This window comes from Podarcis liolepis (assembly GCF_965112155.1).
Source record: "Podarcis liolepis genome assembly, chromosome: 7".
Lineage (NCBI taxonomy): Eukaryota > Metazoa > Chordata > Lepidosauria > Squamata > Lacertidae > Podarcis > Podarcis liolepis.
Genome location: NC_139561.1, coordinates 51,839,456 through 51,852,490, shown reverse-complemented (window position 1 = coordinate 51,852,490; position 13,035 = coordinate 51,839,456).

The window sequence follows — 13,035 nt, the reverse complement described above, 5'->3', positions numbered from 1 at the left end:
CGTGATGAGCTCGCAAAAAGGAAATGGCTTTGGTGGGCAGGTGCTTGGGGGCCGCAAGAGATTGCTTTTTCAAAATTGCCTGGGGGCCCGTTTGACACCAGCCTGGGGGCTGCAAGTGGCCCCTGGGCCGGACTTTGGACGTACTTGCCCTACAGTGATGCCAAAAGGTTTTTTGTTCCTTCCCCCGCCAAACAATTGTTCATTGTTATATATTATTGACCACTCCATGTGTGTGACCCCCCCACCCCCAGAACCTCTCCCAATAAAAATAAAAATGGACAACTGGCTTTTACACTTTGGCTTTGTGGCCATGGGCCAATGCAGCTATTTACGAGAGAGAGAGAGAGAGAGAGAGAGAGAGAGAGAGAGAGAAGCTTAAGACACACCTGAGCAAAATGCTTTGTCTATCTCCAGCTAGCAGCTTGCTGACCAAATGTTAACATGATATTGGTGAAGGTGTAAGTCTGGCAAATCCTTTTATCACATTTCAGAAGCCAGTAAGCTCTCAGGTCATTGTGAGCCAGTCATAGCTTTCTCTCTGTTGCTCAGTCTTGCCTCATGGTGCTGCTGTGAGTATGACATTGGCTCTCTTGTGCACATAACAGTGCAGAAGGCTGCCTGGAATTCCTTGGAAGAAAGGCAGGATAACAATATAAGAATTTTAAAACAGTGGACCGTATACTCCACTTGCGCAGCAGAACTTTCCTCTTCTCTCCCCTGCAGCTGCCCCTGCCCCAAAGACAATTAAAAGATGGTTGGAGGGCCTTCTGGAGTTGATTTTATGGGCGTGCGAGGAGAGGAAAATGTACTTTTGTTGAACAAGTGGAACTCCATGTGTGCAGCATTGCATACAGAGCCAGTGTAAAACTTCTCCAGAACTATGTGCCTATGCACTGCATTGAGTTGTTCTGTAAGAAACGTAGTGTGCAGCCTCACCAGTTGAATTCCTCCTTCATATGTCATTTTAACTTAGTGAAGCTCTAAACGCTTTGGCTACCTTCTCTGACTTCTTGACAGCTCACTAACCAAATGCGTTATTCAGTTCAATCCCTCAGCAGCCTGTGGGCTGCGAGGAACCGACGGACGGCACTAAATCTACATGGAAATCTCTGGACATGATGTCAGAATAACATCCCTTTGATGGATCTGGCACTCCATGAGCACTATGCAGGGAAGCGAGTTAATAAATAACTGAAAGCGATGACATCTGAGAGGAACCAGGAACCCGGCTGATAATGCTGTCTTTTTGAGCAGAAATGCCCGGCTTGCTTTCAAGCTGGCCAAGTGCTTTCCTACTGGCTCGGGTACAAAGAGAGGCAAACGAAATCACCGCTGGCACACAGGTTCCTAAGTAACGGAAATGTAAATAAGGATGCGTTTCTTTCCAAGCATGATTCATGAGGCTCCTTGCGGAATTTCAAATGGATTCCTGGATGCATTGTCAATAGCCCAGTGATCCATGATGCAGAGAGCCGTTGCTGTCTCCAAGTCTTGAATGCTAAAGGAGGAGAAAGATTGGGACTTCTGAAAGCCTTCGTTCGGCAATGAGTGGATGCCAACTTTTCCATGCCTCCTTTGACTGCTTGACCAGTTTGCCTCTGATCAGGACAGTATCCTTACTAAACCCTTCTTTTTCCTTACTGTTGTGGGGTCTGTTCTTCTTGACATAGTCTGTGGGGAAATTCTTTTCCCCCTGGCGTTTACAGTGCCATCCTAAGCACGTTTACATGTGAGAAGGGGTGGGGGAGAAATCTGGTTAATTTTGCGTTTGAAAGTGAGCCTGCCCAATTCATACTTTCAGAAAGGCAGCCATCCTTCAAAATTTGCTCTTCTCTGAATTTCGCAATGCAGTTCTCCATCCAGATAATGTGCACAAAAACATATATGCTAATAAAAATAAAATACAAAAGTGAATCGCATATGGGAATATTGCTAGCAATAAGGTGTGTGTCAGGGGCTGGCTGGACACTGAGGAGTGGTGACTGGATGAGTGGGCACCGGGAGCAGCGGGGTTGTAGACTGACTTGGAAGAAGGGATCGGTGGAATGGGGGAGCCTGTAACAGCCGGGAGAGGCAGGAGAGCAGCAGGATTGACGAGTGAAGAACCAGATGCAGGAGGAGGGAAACATTGGTCAGGCTGGTGTAGTCAAGGGCTTCCACACCTCCTCCTCCTGCCCCCACCTCTCCTGCTCCACTGTCTCCCAGGACCAGAAGAGGACTGAAGAGGGAGGAGCAAAAACAGGTTACATGAAGGCATAGCCTTCACCTGCTTGCACATAGCTTGGATAGGGGAGATACATGAGCTGAGGTCAGGGGCGGGGCCTCTCTGTTGCGGCAACTGCCTCCTTGGATGGTGGGGTAGCTGAGAGATGTAGAACTTGCTTTGCTTTCCAGTAGCTGTGTAGAAGAAAGCATTTTCGTGGACGCTGCTTTTTATGTAATTGTTAAAACTGCTTCCCGTTTTGCGAGTCCCCTTGTAAAGTGGTGTGCACTCTGCAGCCTTGCTGGATGCCCTTGCTTCAGTTAAAGCCCAGGAGAACGCTGGAAATGGAAGTAGGGGGGTATGATCCTTTCTGAGTTAGCCACATTGTTCTGTTGAGGGCATCCATCCCTGAAGATGGCTCAAGTTGGATGGAGGTTTGGCAGTAGCAGTAGAAGGCCTCATGTTGGATAAATGCCTTTAAGACTGTCCCAGGAATCTTTTTATTTATTTTTTGTTGTCCTTAAGTGGGCGAATCTACGTTTTATACGATCTCACACAAAACATGATGGTCGCAATAAAGCTGTTGCTTGAAATCTTCCCTGATTTCTATTTATTGTGCAAGGTAATGCCAGGGAAGTGGTGGCTTGGTTGTTATTTATTTATTTTTATTTATTTATTTTTTAAAAATGCTGTTGCTTCTGTGGGTGGGTGTTTTCATTATCTGTTGCCAGCCAGCTGCGCTGCCATCTTTATTATGCCAAGATGAATTATTTTGATGATTGGCAATAGGCTCCTTTCTTATAATTTTAAGTTCTTCATTTAGGAATTGTCTGTTCTCTCACCTCATCTACATGAATGCAAATGTGAAGCTTTTTTTTTTTTGCCAGTATCCTTCCTGCGAACAGCTGTCGTGGGGGGGTGGGAGGAAAGCAACAGAAAGCTCAACAACAATTTGATGTTAAAAACTGTTTTCCCCCATTCGGTTAAGTAACTGCATAAAATGTTTCTATTTGTGAAAACTCTATGGAAATATCTCCACTATAGGTGTCATTTGGCAGCATTCATTCTGTTGTCTCAGGTGCAGGCACCAATCCTGATCTCGAGGAGCTGTTGGGAACAGCTAGGATTTGGAGTGGGAGCTTTCATCAAGGGTGTCAACTTGAATACAATATTGGGGGGGACGGGACGTAAGCACCGCCTCACATAATCAACCACAAGACATGGTGCATGCACACCATTTGAATGGCTGTGCCTATCAATGGGGGGGGGCTATCCCCCTCAAATATTTTATTGTGGGGGCGAAGGGACCTTGGAGGTGGCTCCTATGCCTGTGGTGCAATGGGTCAGTGCATCGGAAGGCTGGTGGTGCAATGGCTGTGGGAATCCTGGACTAGACTCTCGGGGTTCCTTTCAACGCTCCAATTCTATTACTCTACTTGAGGTCACAGGTAGGAGTAGTCGACACAGAATTGTGGTGTGTGTACGTTTCCGAGCACAATTCAGAGTGTTGGTGCTGACCTTTGAAGCCCTAAATGGCCTCGGCCCAGAATACCTGAAGGAGCGTCTCCACCCCCATCGTTCTACCCGGACACTGAGGTCCAGTGCCGAGGGCCTTCTGGCGGTTCTCTCACTGCGAGAAGCGAAGTTACAGGGAACCAGGCAGAGGGCCTTCTCAGTAGTGGCGCCCGCCCTGTGGAACACCCTCCCATCAGATGTCAAGGAAATAAACAGACTTTTAGAAGACATCTGAAGGCAGTCCTGTTTAGGGACTTTTTAAATGACTGATGTTTTAATGTATTTTTAATCTCCTGTCGGAAGCCGCCCAGAGTGGCTGGGGAAACCCAGCCAGATGGGTGGGGTATAAATTATTATTATTTGTGAGAGAGATCATTTTCAGCCCAAGGGTCTTTGTCTGTTCTGAACCTCTTCCCGAGGGTCACATGCCAGCGGAACCAGAGGCAAAAGTCGCAGTGCTATTTTTCTAGAAAAAGAGGTGCTGGACCTCACCATGAGCATCTTTTTTGTTCTCTTATAGCAATGGTGCCCACCTGAGAGGTGCTGGAACTGAGTTTCAGTGAGTTCTGGCTGGGGGGGGGGAAGCCCTGGAAAAGTGGACGCAACAATTCATCTAAATTTAACTTTTGCACAGCAGGCTAATTTCTGCACCCACACTTCCCCCTGTGCACTCCAGCCAAACAAGCCAGGGCTATCCTAGCCTAAAAATTATATAAAGATAGTCTATAAAGGTGGGGAATCTATGACCTCAGGGTCATGTTGGTGGAGGCAGTGGCGTAGCGTGGGTTGTCAGCACCCGGGGCAAGGCAAGTAATTTGCGCCCCCTAACCCGTGGATTTGCGCCCCCTAACCCTAACCCCCAGATGTTGCACCTGGTGCGGCTGGCCCCCCCTGCACCCCACACACTACGCCACTGGGTGGAGGGAACCTGGGTGATCAGTTTAGTCCCATGGGAAAAGCAATCTGCCCTTTCCCAGGCAGCCTGCTGACTGGGGAAGAAGAGGGGTGGAGAAAGAAGGCCCCCCTGAACCACTTTGGGCTCCCCCCCCCTCAGCTAGCGTGCTGCCCCTGGCATATTACCCTCCAAGTGGGGACAGGTGAAACTGTCAATTTCAGTTTCTTGTTTTCCCAATCTTCTCCACATTTCCACATCAGCTTGCAATTAAAAACAGAACAAAAAAACAACAACTCGCAGACATTTCTCAGACCTCCAGTGTGACTTGCTTCTAATGTAAGCTTGTTTGTATGCAGTTCTGCCTCTTACGCACAATCTGGACAAGCGATGCTTCCTGATACAACGTACGTTTGTATGCGATTTCTGTTTTCATTTTCATGCATGCTCTATAAGGTAAATTAAGGTAAATGAGCTTTATGGGTACAGGGAGGTATACAAATTTAATCAATAAATTAAATGAATATGCATTGCTGTGCACGTTACTTGACTGGAGAACTGCCTTGCAAAATTTGAGTAAGTGAGGCTTTCTAAGGGTGGCTCTGCGCTGGCCCATTATTGTTTTGGAATGGCAGATTAACCTTAGAAACGCAGACTGCATCAAACTTCAGCCCCAGCCCTGCACCCGAGGGAATGCAGCCCTTGACTAGGAAAAAATATATCTATTTCCCGCCTTTGGTTTAATGCAATGCTTCTACATTTTCCTTTATAGATACAGCTGTTGGGTGGAAGGGGAAATCCCCTCCCTCCTGAATTTGATGTTTAAATTCTCTCCCTGCCCCCTGTTCGCTATATAATGTCTTTGAATACCAATTACTGGAGAACAGCAGCAGGAAGAGTGGGCTATGGGTCTCATGTCCAGCTCGGGGTCCTCTCACAGATATCGGATTGACCTCAATCAGGAGGCCAGAATGTTGGCCTGGATCAGCCTTTGGTCAGATCCACCAAGGCTCTTTTTTATGTTCACGTGTAAGGTAATTCATCTGCAAAGAGCAAAACGCCAGGACTTAATATTAATGGACAAGCTGACAGCCCATGTCTGAGAGTCAAACAGACAATAAAACCACTACTCTTCAATCAACCTGACAAAGTTTTCTTACATATGCAACATCAGTGGAACATGGTTACAGGCCTCCGACAACATATGGCGATTTGTGGAACAAGCTTTTTGTTTAAAAACTGAATATGACTTATGTGTTTAATGTAATTAAATTGACACTTGGTGATTCTGCTGAGGGTGGGTGGGTGGGTTTGCTGGGTGTTTAATGTTGCTCTTTGTATAAATAAGTGCAGTTTTTTTAAAAAAATTAATAAATACCCCCCCCCAATGTTTTAACCCCCATCTTTATAAAGGGAGATTTGAACGAGAGTTAGCAGAGTGTTACCGTGATTTCCTCTCTCTCCTCCCCCCACGCCTGCCACCCTTCATTGGTAAACTTAAACTAAATTACATGGATAGTTTTAATTAAATTTGAATTGGCTGGGGCTTTACACCACTTTAAAGGCCGCTTGAGACACTCGAGTTGCACTTAAAATGTAGTGTTGTAATTAGTGAGTTCTACATTTATTATAGTGGTAACTGCACTTTAATGAATTTATTTAGTACTAAACAAAGCTACTCTAAACAGTTCTGATTACAGAAGGCTGTTAACTTCAGCTGTGTATTTATTCCTTCTCTTAATTCTGTATATCTTTTGATTTGGGCTTCTTATATGGGGACTGGGTAATTAGAAGAGATGCTGGGATGGTGCTTCCATTTATCCATTTTTAGATCTACATCAGTGTAGAATCTTTTCTTTGTGTGGGTTGGCCCCTAAATCCAGGCATGAAAATAGTTGTAATGAGGTATAAAAAAGGAAGCCACAAGTGTGCTTAAATTGCACAATGCCTCTTGTATCATTGTCTTGAATTCATGTCAGATTAGACCTTTAAACCTTGGGAAGGACCACTGCTCAGTGGTAGAACATCAGTTTTGCATGCAGATGGTCCTGTGTTTGATCCTTGGCATCCTTCAGGTAAGGCTAGGAGAGACGGAAACCATGGAGAGCTGCTGCCAGTCAGTGAGCACAGTACTGAGCTAAATAGACCAATGGTCTGACTTGTTATAAGGCAGTTTCCTGTCTTCCTATGAGAAGCTTCAGTCTTTCTGTTTCTAAAATCCAGAGTAGCACCCCTGTCTGCTGGCTGTAAGAAGAGCCGCAGAACAAATAGCAGTCGTTGTTTTTATTGCCGATGTTCAGGCTGTGAGTGCCGCTGCTCATGATGTCAAAACGGCACCATCTGTGGAAAGGAGTGAGGTGGCAGTAGGCCTGGGAGAACCCCGAAGTTTTCAGATGTATAAAAACCCCCACCTGACCTTCCCCCTGGCTGCTTTTTAAACAATGCTATAAGGCTATGGTTTTCCTAGTAGTGGTGTATGGAAGTGAGAGCTGGACCATAAAGAAGGCTGATCGCAGAAGAATTGATGCTTTTGAATTATGGTGCTGGAGGAGACTCTTGAGAGTCCCATGGACTGACTGCAAGAAGATCAAACCTTTCCATTCTTAAGGAAATCAGCCCTGAGTGTACCTGGAAGGGCAGATCCTGAAGCTGAGGCTCCAATACTTTGGCCACCTCATGAGAAGAGAAGACACCCTGGAAAAGACCCTGATGTTGGGAAAGATGGAGGGCACAAGGAGAAGGGGACGACAGAGGAAGAGATGGTTGGATAGTGTTCTCGAAGCTACCAGCATGAGTTTGACCAAACTGCGGGAGGCAGTGGAAGACAGGAGTGCCTGGCGAGCTCTGGTCCATGGGGTCACGAAGAGTCGGACATGACTAAACAACTAAACAACAACAAATCAGGACTGAAGATATTCAGGGGCTACAAAAAGCTGACTGCTGAGGGGCAAAACAGCAGCAGGAAACTGGGTAGGAGGAAGTGGAAGACCCTGAAGGAAGTAACAGCTGACTGACTGGGACACTGACCAGAAGCACCCTACATATCAACATTTTGTTTGCGATCCCTTGTGACGATTACCCTTTACATTTATACAGTCTGCTACAATGCTCAAAATGCTGAGCATTCGCTACAGTATATATTATTTCCATACAGAAACCCAGATCGCTGTTAAAATCCTCTCCTTGTTGCAGGTGAGGCCTGGGGTCAATTATTATGTTGCCACTGATAGCTAGATGGCTGCCTCTCTGCTTCAGAGTATCATTAGGAAGATTTTGGCAGAATAAGACTGGGAGGAGGGAGAGGGTGCTTGACTCTCCCCTTGCTTGCCACATTTTCCTTTGAAACTCCCCCTTTGTGAAATAAGGATGGGGTCTAGACACTCAGTGTGGAAAGAAAACAGCAGGGGGATGAGAGAACAATGGTTGGAAACACCTTTCGGTTTCCCCTTTACTGCTGGAAATCGCCCTCTGCTTATAATGACTTGGAATAGAGATATACTCTTATAGGGCTTATATTACATGTGGGTGTAAGGCAATGTGAACTTTGGCCGTGACAGAGATCCTAAGATAATCCAGCACATTTTATTGCTGCAGTGAGATTTTAACTATGGACTTCTCACTAATGGGTTTGGGTTGGTTATTGGTTTCCTGGCCAATAAACAACATTAGCTCTTAGTGTACAACTAACATACAAACAGCTTCCAGGTAACCAGCTGCAGGAAAACCAGTGAAGAGTATTGTGGCATCTTAAAGACTTAGCCTCTTTATTGTGGTATAAATTTTCATGGAGCAGAGCCCAATTTATCAGATGATATAGTAACAAGCTGCCTGCACCCTTCAGAAGTAAAATGAGGCTGAAATCAGAGCTACTGTGAACATATGGTACTATTTGTTATAGCTTCAACAAATTGACTATTTCCTTTACATGACTCTAGCTCAGGGTTGGCATTGTGGTCTGGAAAATGCCACAGAGTTGCTTCCAATTCTTGGGGAATCTGTGAGAGCAATCAGGATGAACGAATTTGCACATGCTGTGTTACCATAGAGAAAACATGCAGACTCTGTGGTGCTCCTTCAATATCGCCACTAAATCAAAATAGTCTCTGAGTACCTATAGTGAGCTTCAGCAGTCTACTGACTTCCCCTTGCATCACAAAAGAAATAAGAATCAACCCACACCTACAGGTGATTTATGCCACCAATACATCTACCATCATATCTCAACATCTTTCATTTGGATCTCTTGTCCTGTTGGCTTCATTTCTTGCATCCTCTTGCAGGTCGAACTGTGCTCTCTTTGTAATTTCATTGCGTTGTCGCTCTTGATTTACGTTGGCCTGGGTGAGAGGAGCAACAGTTCTGGTATGTCCGTTTGCTTTTCCTGAACTGATTTATGCCACTTACACATCTATTGCTGAATATGGCTTTCTTTGCCATATATTTCTGCTACTCTTTTGTGAAATGTAACGTGGATTGTTTGTGTGCCCTCGGTCTCGCGGGGCTCCCTTGATGGCCCCTTGGTTTTGAGACAAGCAACTCGGAAGCAGCTTATTTGCATCAATCTCTATCACTTGTCTTTCCACAGCTCCAGGAGAAATCAAATCTTCATACCTTCCCAACCCCATTCTCTCCCTCCCAAGCGTTTCCTCCCTTCCTTCAGCTATCCAAGCTACACCATGCTAATCTTTATTCATAATTCATACCTATTTTTTAAAAAGCTGAGCGTTATTTGGGTTGCCTTTTTTGTTAGTTTCACAAGAAACCCTTTCAGTACTAACTGGGAATGGCATTGTGTCATAACGTTGTCGATATGAGCTGACTTTTCCCTGATAATGATTCCTGGAAAAATCTGATTTATTCACAAGACCTCTGCCTGTACGTCTCAAGTTTTTCTTTATTCTTTGCCCTGTGGGGGGTATCTCATAACACCAACTCTACAAGGAGAGATCTTTTGTCAGAAATTCTGTTTCCTCCCACCATAATTTCACATTTGTTCAAGCACCTGGCTCTGATGTCTGTGGAGTTACTTAAAATTCACACTTCCCATGGATATAAACAAAATCCAACTAGTCATTTCTCTACCTTACAGTTAAGGGGGGGGGTTGAGTTTTGCAGTGACCATTAATTTTGGGGATTAAAAATAAAGCCCTGAGCCAGTATGTTTGAGTGAGAGAATGAAATTCTTGTCTAGCCTCCTGGCCAGTGTGTACTCTTAATCCTTCTATGACGGTTTCCGTAACATATCCAAATAAGACTGTGCTGCAAGGTGTACATGTGCGTTCATACATGCACACCTACAAGGATTTCATATGCAACTTTAATATCAACTGCTCTCTGGAGCAGCTAATCATGGCGGCTCGAAGAAGCAAAGCCCTCTGGGACACACACTGCGGTAGTTAAGTGTACACCTGTGTACTACCATCATCTTGGTACAAAGGTGGTGCATAAGCAGAGCAAGGCCGTAAAAGGGATAGATATTGCTGAGCCTCTTTATGGGAATATTGATAAAGCAATAATGGAGAAGAAAAATAATACATCAGATCTAAGCTGTAGATGGGAAAGGAAAGGAAACCAGGATGTTTATCAGCACTGCTTTGTGAATGGTCATTGTAATTATTCAACATGCATCTCAGCTTTAATGTAATTACCACCCTGTGTTTCCTGCATTTAATTTCCCTCTGACCTCACTGCTGTCACTTTGTTCTCTCTCACTCTCTACCAATATGCATGTGTGCCTTCCAGTTCAGGATAAGGTTCCGTGTGTGTGACAGAATGATCCAGAAAGCTCATGCTATTATACACTTGTTATTCTTTTGAGGTACCACAAGACAGTTTAGTTGTTTCCACACTGAGAAAACGTATCTCTCCTTTCTGTAATCAAAGCCAGTGTGGCTAAGCATGTGAACTGTTGGCTTGGAAAAGCTTCTTTAACCGTCTTCACCAATGAACTCAAGAGGTGGCCTTAGTCAACTTGGCATTCTCCACGTGTTTTTGAGGGGTTTTTCCACACGACAGAACACATTTTTATATGATAATTTCACTAACATATGGATTTTGTGTGTGCTTTTACTGATATACACATTGTTGCACGCATTGCTCACAAGACATCTGCAGCAACCAACGCCTGTGCCACTGTGTGTGACAGAAGGACAGGCATTGTACACTACGGGAACAGCAGCAGAAAATGCCTATATTTGCCTCACCACTCTATGATATTCTGTCGGTTGTGGTGCCGTGAGGCTGAAATGGGGGTCTTGTCATCTGGGCAGCCCAGGACCTCCTTGAGTAGAATTTCCCCAAATGCTCAAAGCGGTGTTACAGGCTTACTGAGAGGGAGAGATGTGAGGCAGTTGGAAGGTTGGCTCAGGGCAAATGGACCAGCAGAGCAAATTAATCCAGTGCTCCTGACATTAAAGTTGCACTGTACCAGCCTTCCCAATTAAGACATATTTTTTTTAACACAGGCATTTTAATTTGCATAATTGTCTCCGCCTGCTGTATGTTTCCAGCTGCTGTCCCTGATATTATTGATAATGTTGGGTTTGTATTGTATGGTTTCATTATTAGCACTTGTTCTCCACTGACTTGGAATCTATTGGTGAAGGGTGATATCTAAGTGTTTAAAATAAATGAAATTATGATCCTGCTGATGCTTCAGCCCAGACATGGACACTTCTAGGCTGTTGCTGTCTGCGGGATGATGTCCATCTGCAATGTTGCTTTCCCTATTTTATGTGTATCTCCTTCTGGAGATACAGTGGATGCTCAGGTTGCAAACGTGATCTGTGCGGGATTCACATTTGCAACCCACAGCGCCACATCTATGCATGCACAGGTTGCGATACGGTGCTTCTGCACATGAGCGAAGCACGATTTAGCATTTCTGTGCATGCGCGAGCACCGAAACCCAGAAGTAACCCATTCTTCCGGGTTTTGGTGCGTCTGTAACCCAAAACCGCGCAACCTGAAGTGTCTGTAACCTGAGGTATGACTGTACACTCCTTTCCTTTGAACTGTTTCCAGATTATTGATTACTGACCTTCTATGTGGCATTGCTGTTGCACACAACTCATTGGCTATTGATTGGTGATATTTAACAAACTGGAAAGAGTTTATGACCTTGTGTGTGTTCTTTTTCCAAACCAAAGCCCGGGTGGGGTGGGGTGGGAATCAGGACAGCACAGGTGATGGTAATCATGACTTTTCATGACCCACTGGGTTGAACAAATGAAAACTCTATAGTAAAGTCAGATGCTGGAAACTTTTACTCTACCTTATTGAGCCCTCCCTAGTCATATTATAGGAGGTCCTTTAAGAAGATGCACCAGAGATTGAAACATGGACCTTCTACATGCAGGCTATGTATGTATGTATGTATGTATGTATGTATGTATGTATACATGTGTTTTTAAACACCTGCTCATCGCTTCATGGGTGTTGGTGTTAAATTCCAATTTCTGTAAGGCTGAGTACTGAGCAGGGAACTGGTGCACAATTTAAGCACAAGCTAAATCCTGCTTTCCAACAGAGATTGGCCTATATAGGAACCTTGTGCATGCAGCAAAACCAGACAGAATTGTACCGCATTGGGGTCGCATCAGCCGATTGAAAGGTGTTGTGGCTTTTCTAAAAAAAACAAACACGGCCTTGCAATCTGGATTAGAATCCATTACAGGTTCTGGCCCACAGACCAGAGGTTCCTCACTTAGGGTCTTACATTCTAGTCCTCTGATGTTTTCTTGGTATGATGATGTCTAGTAAGGAAAGGCAAAACTTCATTAGATTTCTTCTTGTTTTAAAATAAGAAGAGAAGGCTTACCAATTGCGATAGCCTGTGAGGGCTCTGACAGGACCCTAGAGTCATTCCCACCTCCTTCCTAGAGCCTAATTAGCCTTGCCCAGCTTTGTGAAAGAGGTGGAAGAGCTCTAGGACCCTCGCAGAGCACTATGCCTCACTTATCTGGCTTTGGGAAGGCAGTGTGAGGGCTGGGAGGGTGGGCTTGAATGTTGCTAAGGGCCACAAAAAGGCCTGCTTCGAGAGCCACATCCTTGGGCTGTGTGGTAGACCAACCTGTTCTAGTCCATTCTTAACAATTACACCTCACTGGCTCTCTCACTGGGGATGTGTGGTGTTCAGTTTTGACCTCAACTCCCCCCCCCAGCACGACAAAGCAGTGAGCGGCTCAAGGGTTCTGTGTCAAAGTATTCTTGCAGCCCACTTGATATGATAAGTTGGACCACCCTGAACTAGAACCTGGGAGACCAGAGTTCAGATCACCTCTTAGCCAGTGACCTTTAGGTGGTGACTGTGTCTCAGCCTTATTGGTCTCACATGATCATTCTGAAGATGCAATGGGGATCGGGGAGGGAGTTATGAATGCCACCATGACCTCACTGGAAGGAAGGTGAGAGATAAACATTATCA